At 41.8% G+C, this 14034-nt stretch overlaps 1 protein-coding gene across 11 annotated transcripts in view; it reads right to left on the minus strand.

Annotated features, from left to right (window-relative positions):
- The window catches only part of NCALD (neurocalcin delta), a 446704-nt gene that overhangs the window by 228285 nt on the left and 204385 nt on the right, over nucleotides 1–14034 (minus strand). Inside the window, exon 1 of one of the 11 annotated variants that reach the window (XM_070481420.1) lies at nucleotides 12044–12141. The exons of the other annotated variants lie outside the window; for them this stretch is intronic. The gene's annotated coding sequence lies outside the window, so the exon portion shown is untranslated. Of the gene's footprint in view, nucleotides 1–12043; nucleotides 12142–14034 lie in introns of those variants that run through there. 11 annotated transcript variants of the gene reach the window in all.

The following is a 14034-nucleotide window of genomic DNA, read 5'->3' on the forward strand; positions in this document are numbered from 1 at the left end:
TGCAGGCCCATTCCCACATGAAGGGGAGAAACCTCCCGCCTGCATTAGCTGGTGGATATACCGCTCAGAACAGACGGAGCCGTCTGGATAGTGTCTCTTACTCAAGATTACGTTCTCCTCTCTCTGAACGGTCTCAGTCAAATTCACAACACTTAGTAATGATGATGCTAACACCATGTTACCCAAGACAATTTTTAACTTTTCAAAGCCCTTCAACACTTATTTCACTTGACTATAGGACATAGGTTGGAAGAAGGTATTAATTGAATTAATTATCATCTCTTTTAATAAAGACATAAGTAAAACCTGGTCTCTCGACTCCTAGGTGGTCACTGGCTTAGAGAACCCAGGATGTCTTCTACCTAGCGAAAAAAGCTGAATGTTTCAAGATTAATCTCAGAAGGACTTTTTAATTTCTTCCAATATGAAACTTCATCCTTGATAACTACCAGCAGATGATGGATGACGTTTCATTACATTTTGTGACACATCTAGAATTTACCAGGCCCTTTCACATAGATTGAATCATATGAAACTGCTGCTATCTGGCTGCTATTCGACCTAACACTTTACGACTTCCAACCTTCTGTAGAATAAATACGTCCAAGCTCTTAGATTTATTTTAGGTCTAGAAAATGTAAAAAGCAGGAATAAACCTAATTACATGTGTGTGTTTATAGATAATAAAGCACAAATCATTTGGCTTAGCCACTTAGGCACAATCCTGAAGTGCTCTCAAAATAATAACAAATAAATAAATAAAAAGAAACTATAAACATTAAACATCTTGCCTCTAACCTGATTCTTATAACCTTTATTTTTCTAATCAATGGTTGATCTCTGGAGGTAGTTTAGCTGGCCCAAACCATTTGCAAGCCCAGGTCCCTACTTATTTCAGCCTGTACTCTCCAGATACTTAAAGTACAGGTAATAACAACCTCCTGCATGCCTTTTGTTTCTTACTCCTAACAAGGAAATTATGGAGGTTTGTTCATTTGTTTAAACTGCTTCTGCTGATTTCTACTTTTCCTTCCAACTTCTTTTCAACCACATGGATATTTTAATTGCATTATGTATTACATTGTAATAGTGTTGTAATAACAAAATCTTTCCATGCAAATTTCCCATTGCTGCTATGCCTGCCCTCTCCTGGAAGGGGGATTTCTACCATTCAAAGAGCTGGAATATTTTGCAGAATGTTTGTGGCCCCAACCAGTGAAGCTCTAGCTGTTTGGAATAACCATGTTCTAGCAGTATATTACTGAACATTGTTGTTAAGGTTCAGGTCTCAAACTTAATATGTGATTTAACAAAAACTAGGCTGTTCTCAGGAAGCCGTATTACAAAATTCTACTTCTACCGTTATTGTATTAGGCTTGATTTTTTGTGTGTGTGGATTATTTTATTTTATTTCATTGAGGTCATAATCGTTTATAACATTGTGAAATTTCAGTTGTACATTATTATTTGTCAGTCACTGTACATATGTGCCCCTTTACCCCTTATGCCCATCCCCAACCCCCTTCTCCTCTGGTAACCACTAATCTGTTCTCTTTGTTCACGTATTTGTTTATCTTCCACATACGAGTGAAATCATACGGTTGTTTGTCTTTCTCTGTCTGGGTTATTTCACTTAATATAATATCCTCAAGTTCCATACATGTTGTTGCACATGGGACGATTTTGTCTTTTTTTATGGTTGAGTAGTATTCCATTCTATATATATATACCATATCTTTGTTATCCATTCATCAGTTGATGGGCACTTGGGTTGCTTCTGTGTCTTGGCTATTGTGAATAATGCTGCAATGAACATAGGGGTGCATAAGTCTCTTTGAATTGTTGACTTCAAGTTCTTTGGATAAATACCCAGTAGTGGGATATCTGGGTTGTACGGTATTTCTATTTTTAATTTTTTGAGAAATCTCCATACTGTTTTCCATAGTGGCTACACCAGTTTGCATTCCCAACAACAGCGTACGAGGGTTCCCTTTTCTCCACAACCTTTCCAACATTTGTTTTCTGTCTTGGTAATTATAGCCATTCTAACAGGTGTAAGGTGATATCTCAGTGTAGTTTTGATTTGCATTTCCCTGATGATCAGTGTTGAGCATCTTTTCATGTACCTGTTGTTCATCTGTATATCTTGTTTGGAAAAACGTCTGTTTGTATCCTCTTTCCATTTTTTCATCAGATTTTTTTGCTGTTGTTGAGTTTTTTATATATTTTGGAGAATAACCCCATGTCAGATAAATGATTTGCAAATATTTTCTCCTAGTTGGTGGGTTGTCTTTTCGTTTTGTTCATAGTTTCCTTTGTTAGGCTTGATTTTTTAAACAAATTCAGAAGAAACTATAAACCCACTAAGTTGGATCAACCGTACCTATTACAATGTTGTTTAAATTTCTCCTCCACTGACATCATTTCCCTAAACGATTCTAAAGATACAAAGCATAAGGCTTCAGTGTCTATCGTGGTCTTCAACTTCTGCTGTCTTTGCAAATCACTCCTTCCCTCGGATTGCAAAGGTTAGGTGATGGTCCAAAGTGGTACTGGACCCACAGTGAGCACCAAAGTCTTGCCTTTGTTGTTTACTGAAGTGGCCTAATAAAAGACGGAAGCCCCAGAAGGACTGACCTGGCCTTCTGACTCTATTTTTCTCCACTTGGCTGTTCACCAGGCCCTCTTCCCCTCATCTTACAGCTACCATGTATGAGAAAGCTGGCAAAGCCATGGGAAAGTATGTAATGAGTCAGAAGAAAGCCATGCCATCTTCTGCACCTGGGACACTGGGCCCTTAGACTTGACTTGGATGGGAAGAGAATCAACCCAAATGGCCTTTCCATGTATTCTTAAAAGATTCCCAGCAGGAATCAACCGACTCACTAGAAGTATATGACAGGGAGGAGGATGATAATGCCGATAAGAAGGAAAACCCATTTGCAAATTAAAACTTCTATTTCTGGAAAGCACTAGCAACACATAAAAGCAAATGCCAAGGACTTGGACAAAATCTTGTGCTTCCAATGACACAGGCAGCAGGCCTGCTGGAGGGGCTGCGTGAGGATGTGAGTAGATTGCAGGCTTTTGGGTCAGGTAGTGCTGGGGTCCAGACTTGGCTGGGCCACTCATGGGCTGCACCACCACACACAAGCCCACTCACCTCAGCTTCCTGGTCTGAAGTTGGGACAAAAATACCTACTTCAAAATGTTGTAGGGATCCAATTAGATAATCTATGAGCAGCTCTAGTAAGGCGTGAGTAAATATCTTTGCCTTTTTTTCCCCTTCTTTTTCGTGAGATGGGCTTCATGAGAATAACATGGATCAGAACCCACTTTGTAACCTAAAGAGAATTCTGCAGGAATGACAAAGTTTGAAAGCTAATATGACATCTGCTACACAGTGAACTCAACTTATCTCCAGAGCGTTCATCACTAAGCACATTTTTTTGTATCTTCAGTGTCTGACACTGCATTAGAAATTATTTTTTCCCAACCTGCTTACATAGTTTAGAGATATTTCAATGCTAACTTGCAGGGTAAAACCATGTAATCAATATTGATGAATAGTCTTGAAAGAAGAGCAAATCTTTACTCCACAGTGTACATTGCTCCTCTTGGTACAATTTAGCTGTCCTGAGCTAGGTCCCACTGAAAGACTGTGGTCCCAGGATTCCCAGGAACTGTGAGCGTAAGCTGGATCTGGGCTGGCGATCAGCTCTTTCAGTTTGTTTGTTCATTTCCAGTGGGAAGAAACAGTAATTATACTTTCAAGAGCAACTAGATGAGCTAGAGTGAAACAAAGACACCCCCCCCCAAAGTTCTCTATGAAAGAAATTAATGGAGATTAGTGGGGGAGGTGTATTTAGAGATGCCCAAAGCAAGAGCGGTATGAGGAGGAGATGGGCAGCAATGTGCATGGGCAGGGTGCTGGAGCCAGCACCTTGACCAGGAAGGCAAGGAAGAAAATTGGCAGAGAGAAATCTTCTGTTTCAGGTATGTGACCAGGGGACTTTTCTTTTTTACTGATAGAATTTACTTATTACAACAAGTTTAGATTTATGGAAAAATTGGGCAATAGTAAAGAGAGTTTCATATACTGCACCCCCTCCCCATATAGTTTCCTCTGTTATTAATATCTTACACTAGGATGGTACATTGTTATAATTAATGAGCCAGTATTGATACATTGTTATTAACTAAAGTCCATAGTTTATTCAGATTTCTTCGGTTTCTGCCTAACGTCCTTTTTATGTTCCAGGTACCCTATCACATTTAGTTGTTACGTCTCCTTAGGCTCTTCTTGGCTGTGACAGTTTCTCAGACTTTCCTTATTTTTGATGACCTTGAGAGTTTTGAGGAGTACTGGTCAGGATGGCCCTCTATGGATTTGTCTGATGTTTTTCTCAAGATTGGACTGGGGTTCTGGGGTTTGGGGAGGATGATCAGAGAGAGAAAATGTATCACATCATATCATGGGTGCATACTATCAATGTCTCATAGCCGTTGATGTTGACCCTGATCACCTGGCTGAAGTAGTGTTTGTCAGGTTTCTCCCACGTAAAGTTATTTCCTCCCACCTTTCCATACTGACCCCTTTGAAAGGAAGTCACTATGTGCAGCCCATATTTAAGAAATGGGAAGTTACACTCTTCATGAGGCTTTTTAAGAACAGAACTAAGATTTAACTCTAAATTATCTATGTGCTATTATGACCTAACTGGTATCTCTGAATGGTTGGAGATCTACTGCACACAAATCCCATGGATGAGAATTGTTTGGGGGAAACCGAGGAGAGGGGGCTGGGAACTGCGTGGGGGGTCCACACAGGGCAGAGAGAGGAGAATGGCCACTGATGAGCCATGCATGTGAGCAAGAGCTCAAGAGCAACCAGAAATCAGGGCAAAAGTGGACCATGAGACCAAGAGCCTCCAGGATTTTGGAACACCTAGGATGGAGTTCAAGTCCATTTTATATATATTTCAAAGAACAAGGCGACCCAGGTAACATCAGAGTTACACATTTATCTGTACTTCAAGTATTTATTTAACAGCTACTAAAAGGCAGGCACTGTACTAGGTGCAGAGCAGCTGGGGAAAGACACAAAGATGAATCAAACACTGCCTCTTCTCTAAAGAACCTTAAGGAAATCTAAATGCTTCCAGCTTGATAATTCTTTGTTCCATCACTTGAGCAATTCTTTCATTGGTTTATTATCTTCACAGTATCCCAGGGTCACCAGGAGCTGTCAAGAAGTGGCTGGGAACAAGAACTTTAGTCCTTCCCACCCCAATAATTTCTCCCCAAAAGCCAATGCAAAAAATTTTTTAAAGACTATTCTTTGATGATAATTAATTGCCATTTTAGTGCTTTTCCATATAGTGTACATAAAGCATCTTTGGAAGACTTTTCTAACTATGAATTTTGATATTCAAACCAAAAAAAACCCAGTGTGTGCTTGCTTTGCAAATTTACCTTCAAGTAAATTTACCTTCTATCCCACCCCCCATCCCCAGCAGCAAGGTTACTGCCCCCAACCCTCTTCTATGTAGAAATTCTGGAGCCACCACATGTAACATAGGCAAGCAACGTATTATTAAGGCTTTATGACAAATAAGAAAATGCAAGCACAGAAATGATGGGCAATTGCATGAGCTTTTGGATTTGTAAGCCAAATACAGAACCAGGATTAGAACAACTCTGAGCCTGTGTGCTGAACCATACCCCTGTCCATTTTTAAATATTTAACAGCCTAATGCTTACATGGACAACTCAGACACAAGACTTGATGCAAGCAGAAATGCAATGACACTTTCTAAAATTCTTTATGTTCAAAACAGCAATAAGAGATAAACAACAAAAGACAAGCTGCCAAGGAGTAACCACCATTCTGGAAATCGCACATGCATTCAGGGTAGAAAGGTTCATGGGCACACGTCTTTAGCTACACTACAAAAGACAGGAAATGGAAAAACAGCACCTATGATCATAAGTCAGTGCTAATATTTTAAAATGAAACAAAACACAACTATGTAAGCTACAAATATAGATTCCATACATACTGAATCAATGCAACTGACACGTATACACAGCACCATAGAACATTCGAAGAAGAGGGAATTTAGATCATCTCAAACAGAGGTTTTCAAATGCTTCTTAAGTCTTAGAACCCTATGTTCGAATGAAATTATAAAAATAAATCTATTATTTTAGTTGAGTGGATTGGCCCAGTGACCCCATTGGCTCTGAAGGGTATCAGCTAAACACTAAAAGCTACTTCTTTAATCCAATTTTCTTTTTCACAGGACTATTTAAAAACACACCAAGATTAAGATAAAATTGTGTGAACTACAATAGTGTGTGTGTGTGCGTGCGTGTGTGTGTGTATTACATATAGCCCTGAACTTATTTCTTCATATTCTAAAACTTTGTAACATCTGCTAAAGCTTCTCAAGCTTAAGCCTGTAGAGGAATCACCTGGAGAGCTGTTAAAACACAGGTTTCTAAACCCCAACCTCAGAGATGCTGATTCCAAAGGACAGGGTGTGGTCATGGATTTGCATTTCTAACCAGCTCCCAGGTGCTGCTCCTGCTGCTGGTCTGGAGACCTCACCTGAGTAGCTGCTCTGAAGGATGCCTGCAGACATAGTCTTGCACTATTGAAAAATGAGGGCACCAAAAATCTCCCTTACAAGGCTGTCATGCCCAACACGTTGAGGTGCTTGCAAATACTTTCTGGACAAATAACCAATTAGTGAGACCTCTAGGATTTAAGGTTAGCTGCTGCCACCGAGCAGCTCCATGACGTTGGCTATAACACTCTCCTCAATGGAACAGTGCCCAGGTGGACCCTCCGAGGCCTTCACATAAGTGTCCTCATTTCATTATGGAATTTTCACATTTTCTAGGCTTTCTGCATCCTCTGATGGGTTTCAGCGAAGAGGATGCAAGCTGTGTCTTCTATCTTCTTTTACTTTACGTCTTCTCTTTGCACCTCACATTCACCCTCGAACCTGCACCACTCTGCTCTGGGCCCTGCATAGCCGACCTTTATGGACTAAATCGATAGCTTCCCTTATCCCCTCACTTCTGGTTGAGTTGTACCAACAGAAGGCACTGGCAGGACGTTAGGAGGTAGGAGAAGAGGGAGGGTGCTGTTTGTATTCCCTCAGCTTCCTCTCTGCCCAGATGCTATGGGTTGGCTGTGCTCTTTGGCAAAGGGCACAGCTCCTGTCAGGTGGCTGTCTCCTTACAGCTGCCCTCTATGGGTTCTGGTAACTCTCCATCCCCTGACGTCTCAGGACTGAGGGAGTAAAGGCTCCCAGCTGTACTCCCTGGGGTACTGCACCATCAATAGTTTCTATAAACCCTACCCTCACTTTAGTAAGTCATGATTTTGTTAAATTCTCATATTGCCAGTTCAAGAGTGCCTTCCACTTCCTGCTGGGACCCTGACTGGTACACAAGCACTTCTCTTTGACTGCTCTCATGACAGACCAGGGCTTGGGGACCCATCCACCAATGACTTACTCTCCTTATGCTAGTTCCAAGTTAGTAAAACTATCCACACTTCTCTATCTCACACAAGGATGAGAAGGTAATTTATTTGAAATCAGTTCATATGTTCAGAAACTCGAATGTTCACATCCGACTTAGTTGTAGCATTTGATGTATGCCGTGACTCAAGAATTCAAAGCTGGGGCTGGCCCAGTGGCATAGTGGTTAAATTTGCACACTCCACTTTGGCAGCCTGGGGTTCATGGGTTCAGATCGTGGGTGCGGACCTATGCACCACTCATCAAGCCATGCTGTGGCAGCATCCCACATACAAAATAGAGAAGGACTGGCACAGATGTTAGCTAGGGACCATCTTCCTCACCAAAAAATAAAAAATAAAAAAAATTTAAAGTTATAAACAAAATAAATCTCACACATGGATTTTTTGAGACCTTATTGGCAATTTATTTATTTGATTGTTTACAAGTATTTTGAGGCTGATTCCTTGGACAGCATAAACCGAGCCCAGGCTTGGGACCAGGCCCCGAGTATACCAAGGTAAACAGAACGTCTCCTCTCCTCCCTCATGGAGATTACAGCCTAGCAAAGGAGGGACATACTAAAACACAAATTATGAAATTTATTCTTAAATTACTACTGTGATAAGGGCTACATAGGAGAAATACCAATGCTAAGAGTGCACAAGGCGAAGTGTGGGGAGGGGGCTGGGCATGGTGGGAGCGCTGGAAGTCAGGGGAGGGCAGGCTGACCCTGGAGGAAATAGCAGGTTTACGTGGACTCACTTCATCTCACTACGGTCTTTTCTGCATCTTTTCCTAATGGAAATTTAAATTTAAAGAAGAAACAAAGACACACAGAAATGTAAATCCTTTGAAAAAAACTGAGGAAGGGAATTAGAAGACGGAGAGAAGGAGAAACAACTCTTTGCCCAGCATGAAACATTTTTCAGAAATGGTTAAAGTGGAAAAAAAGAAAAACATTGTGATTGTTACATGTGTTTTCACACCAGGAGAACAAGTCTCTGTTTCCTATTTTTGTCCTAAACTATTTTTATTCAATATTCACACCCTACTATGTTTAGATACCTCTGCTGGAAAATAAAAAGTATTCTAAGAGAATTGGGAGACATTTTTCTTTCCTTTAGGGTATTTTTTTTGGAATTGTTGTTAAGTTTCCCAAGAGTCATTCTAAGTGCTCAAATTGCTTAAAAGGCACTAAAACAAGAAACTAGTTTTCAAATAAGCTGAATTTTTCAAGCAAGACACTTGGTGCTAACGAGGGGATTTCAACATGGCCCCTTAGACACTTAACTGCTCTGTAACTATTTCAAACAGATGTGAATACTCACAGGCAACCCCATGTCCTTTCAGGTGTGTTCTCTCTGCCCTGAGGGTTTCTGGGGTCTTCTCTCGGGCAGAGCCTGGCTCCAGCACACACAGACACCTGCCCTCCCATTTGGCAATGAACTCCCTCTTTATGACACACAGCGGTCCTCTCAGAGTGCGACACACAGGATTTCCATCCTAGTTCAGCATAGGGCAATAGGACATATTACTCACTTTGGTGTGATTTATGGAAGGGCCTGGTACTTAAGATGCTCTTCAATTATTTAAAGAGAAAGCCATAAAAGCTATAAGCAAGTCATGGTAAACAGAGCAGGAAATGAGAAAGCCCAGGGGCTTTGTCATCTCTCTTCCTTCTCTCTCTGCTCTGCACCCCCTCCCCAGCAAGCTCCTTGTCTTCTCTCAATAGCTTTTTTGTTACAGGAGATGTGTGGTCATATACACAGTGACCAGTGGCCCAGATGCAAACACGCTGCCCACTCCCTGGAGAAGCACATATGCATGTTGTTAGACTACACGGGCTGATTTTTTGAGTTCAGAAAATATGATTACTGTACTCATATGTATCCCAAAGATCTTTAGTTCTTTTTCCTTTCTGTTAATTTTAATAGATCCTCTTATCCTTCCATCAAGCAACAGGAGATTAAGAGCATGTGTATCATAGCCAAACTGTTCCCGAACGCTCCATCCAGGCTCTCAGCTGTTATCAGCATCCTCAACTCACTCTCAACGTTTATTAAGAGTCAGGTCCTGTCTTAAGTGCTTTACCTCAACTATATGTATTTCATCTTCCCACAAATCCTGTAAGGTGGATGCCAGTGTTCTCCCCAGTGAGGAAGCTGAAGGCTTAAGAGATTGAGTCACCTGCCCAAGGTCACCCAGGAAGTAAACGGAAGACCCAGGATGTCAGCCCGAGCCTGGTTTGATTCCACAACTCAGTCTCCACATCAGAATGATATTTGTTAAAATAGAACTTAACCCTTCAACTGAAGCATGATACGTGTGTGTGTTGGGGGGGCATCTCTAATAAACACTCACGATCATAAGCTCTGAGAGGGCAGGCATCCCACCTGTCTTATTGACCATGGTATCCCCAGAACTTAGCACAGGACTTGGCCCGTCACAGGTATTCAACAAATGCCTGTCAAAGAAAAGAAGCGAGGGAGAAGGAGAGGATGGGAGAACGAGGGAGGGAGGGAAGGAGGTAAAAAGAGAGTAAGGAAGGAAGACCTTCCAAAGAAAACAGTATGTTTGGTAAAGACGCAGATAGAAATGTCTAACTATCTGAAGTTCAATTCCTGGACTTGAACGCTGTGACCTCTCATGAAATAAAGAGGCAGTTTTCCAGTTGTTCAGGGAGATAAGGGAGTAATAAACAAGACTGGGAGCAAAATATTTGTCATACGGTGAACAGGGTACTCAGCTCAATCTGTTCAGGCCACATATAAATGGGCAAAAAATACTCAGAGAGCAAAAACCCAGGGAAAAATAATGCAGCAGGCAGCTTTTTATTCCAGAAAATTCCAGGAGTGGGGTGGGCAGATGACCCTTGGTGGCGGGACCCTGGGAGCAACCATAAGGGACTACTGAGTAACCAGGAGGAGGTGTCTTTCAGATAGCACTAATTCTGGAAATGTTTCTCTTTTTGCTAAAACCCAACAAGGCTCATAAGGCCACTCCCACTCCAAAGTATGGAGAAGAATGCGTTTTACACCAAGCATGATGTAACGTTCATTGCACAAATATTCTCTGCGTGTCTACCATGTGCTAGATGCTAGGGACAGGGTAAAAAACAATGACAATGTTTCTCCTCTCACGAAGCTTACAACAATCAACAAATAGAAATATCAGGAAGTGAGAAGTGCTACGCAGAGAATTAAAATACAGTGCTGGAAGCTCTCATGGAGCTTACAGGAAATCAACAACTAAATATGAGAAATATCAGAATGGAATAAGGGCTCTGCAGAGAAACCAGTCTGCCAACTTTAAAATGACACAGAAGAAAAACAAGAAGTCATTCTGAGTTTTCTCAGTACAATCTCCTCTTCTTCCTTGAGTTTATAGACAGTGTTCCTTTCAGAATGCTGCAGTAAGTGTGCTGAGTTGGACTAGAACAGCTCAAGTCATTATGAGACAGAGCGAGACCAGCAAACAGAAGCTAATGAAAGTTAATCTATACAGTGTTAAGGACGGATTCTGCAGGCCTCGGTCATCTGTCTTTCTGGGAACTAACCTATTTTCCCAGCCAGTCTAAATGCCGCCGAAGATCCTGTAAGCCTCAGGGAGTGGTGAAAATCAGAAACTCAGCCAGCATAGCATTTGTGTTACATCAGGGCCCAAGGGCTCTCACGAGCTCACACTCAGGATACGGGTGGTGGCGGTTCTGCCTTGGTCAAAGCTGTGGCAGCCGGGGGCAAGACACAGCACTGAGCTGAGGCCAGAGCAGGAGGGAGGCCTGGGAATTGCATGTCAGTCTTGGCATCCCTGGAAGGCACCACACGGCGGCCAGGACAACACAACTCGACAATGGCCTTGCTCCCTCACCAAAGGAAAAGTAGCACAACCACAAAACCCCACTTCCCTTCCTCTCCCTCCCCCACCAAGAACCTTGGCCTGGCTTAGCCAAATCCACTCCCAGGAAAAGTGGAGATGGGGACACATTAGACGCTGCATCACAGTTGTGCTGTGTCTTCTGGTTAAAGTGGAATTTCACAGAGGAGGAGACATGGTGCAAATATTTTTGTTCCCAGTGGGGAACTCTGTCACAGCTGCTGAGTAAACCGGGAGCCTGCACGTATTCTGTGGGCACTGGAGAGCTGCAGAAGGTTTTCAACAGTTGAGTGCCCAGACCTGTGCTTCACAGGAGAAAGATGTACTGGTGAAGGCAGGGTCTTGAGATGTGGACAGAAAAGTGACCAGGATGGCAAAATGTCTGGAAATGATGAAAACTGAGGAACAGCTGAAAAAACTAGGGAAAAAAAGAAGACTTAAGGGGGCATAAAATAGTCCTCTTCAAATACCTCGAGGGGTCACATATGGAAGAGGAAATCTAATTTCTCTGCAAAGAAAGGACTCGAATGGAAGTTAAGGGGTTGGCATGGGGAAGAGATACAGATTTCACCTGAAGACCAAACAAAAGAACTTTCTGATGAGTAATGCTGAACAAAAATAGAGCAGCTTACCTGTGAAGGCGGTGACTCACTGGTGGGATTCACGCACAGGCCAGGTTACGTGATCCTGAAAGATCCTTGTCCACTTTAAGCTCTATTATTTTGTGATTTCCTCCTGTAATGCCCAAAGCCCTTCTAAGTCAATCCAAGTCTTACCCACCCTGAAAAACCCAACTCAAGTTTCATCTCGAGGCCTTTCCATAATCATCTCTCCCTCCTCCGGATAATGCACTAAACCTGTACATTATCTGGAAGGTAAGTATGTACAGCTCTATGGCATCGTTTCCATTGAACAGTTCTTTATTTTTTGTATATCAACTACTTTTCATGGGTTTTATCTCTGCAATCAGACAAAAGCTTCTTGAAGGTGATAACCTCTTCTTGTGTTTCTAGAACCAGCCCTGTGCCTTGCTCGTAGCGAATACCCAACCTGTCAGTTTATTACTGAGACTCCTCACTACCCACTCCATAGCTGTGGATCTCAGTATGAATTTCTTGTGAGCATCCATACAGGAACGCTTGTGGCTCTTTCAGATGTCTGATCCTGATTATTTCATTTCCTGATTAGACTCAGTCATAGTTTAGCTTTATTGGGCTAAATATTTCTCCCTATTAAAATAGTATTCTTCCAGAGTATATTTTTAGAGAAGGTAAAGAAAGATTGAAACTTTTAATTAAAAACATTTTTAACCTCTTTTTCCAACAACAAATAAAAGGAATGGTACAGCAGCAGAAAATGTCATCCAGAAAACCAGCCATTTATGAAAGGATTAATTTTTCTCATGGTTGAATTAAACAAGTACAATTAACACCATTGATTTATTCTCCTACACAGAGATTGCTTGTGTGAATATTTGAATTTAAGGCCAATAACACATTAAAGTGACTTCCAAAGTGAATGACCATAAGGAAATTTTCAGCCTCTTTGGGTCTTTACCTGGCTACACTTGCTGAACATGGCTCCTTCGGGACACAACCTATTTATGTGAACATTTCTTTTTCTATACACAGCCTTCAATATATCCGTATTCCCAGTATCAAAAAGCAGTTCACATCCTTATTTTTTGGAGAAGGACCCAGCTTTATCCAAAGCCTAAGAAGCGGGAATTGCCCTGAGATACAGCTTTTGAACAGGTACCATGAGTTTACCATATACCAAGTCCTTCTGATACTTTGAGATTGAGGCAGATTGAATGGCAAACACCACAGATCCACTTTATATGTTGAAAGCCGCTCTGTCTGTAGCTAGGCTTCTTATAAAAGTTATAGCCTTGAAAATCCCTGTGATTTCTTATACATAAAAAATTCCGTACACCATGTAAAGTATTTTCCATGACATCACATAGATTAGCATACGGTGGAAACTGTAAAGGCCTTGATAGACACGCACTCTTTCCTTCTATCTTGGGCTGCTTCCTCATTGAAAGGCAGCTTACATGCCCCCACTGGGTATGCAGAGTTGGACAATTCCATTTACAAAGGAGAAATAAACCGTGATGTGAACAGTCCTAAACTGCAAATGGACAGATTCTACCAGAAAAAAAACACTTCTGAGATACAGACTGAACAGTCTCGGAGCTCGTGCTCCCCTTTGAGCACATTTATTGCAGAAGTTCACCTAATTCACCTACCTCTGCGGTCCCGTCCCTCTGCCATCAGGCAGTGAGGGGTTTGCAACCTAACTGATGGGCATGTGTCCTCCTCATTCCCGTCTCAGGGGCTCTGCCAAGCGCTTATTTCCTGGCCCAGAACCAGGATCTCCTTTTCTGAGGAAAGGTTAATTGCCAACACCTTACCCCTCCTCTGCTATCTAACCTCAGAATTCTATCTCCACACCATGGCCTACAGAAAACCAGAAATAGGAAGTCTCAAATTCCATTTGTCTCCAAGTTAATGAAATTTGGGGGGGAATTTTATGCAATCTGAATTTTCACCCTTGACCTTAAGAGGGAAACGTATTAAATTCATCACGCAACCAGGCCCACTCGATGAGCTTGTCTTCG

The sequence above is a fragment of the Equus asinus genome, chromosome 12 (genome assembly GCF_041296235.1).
Source record: "Equus asinus isolate D_3611 breed Donkey chromosome 12, EquAss-T2T_v2, whole genome shotgun sequence".
Classification (NCBI taxonomy): Eukaryota; Metazoa; Chordata; class Mammalia; order Perissodactyla; family Equidae; genus Equus; species Equus asinus.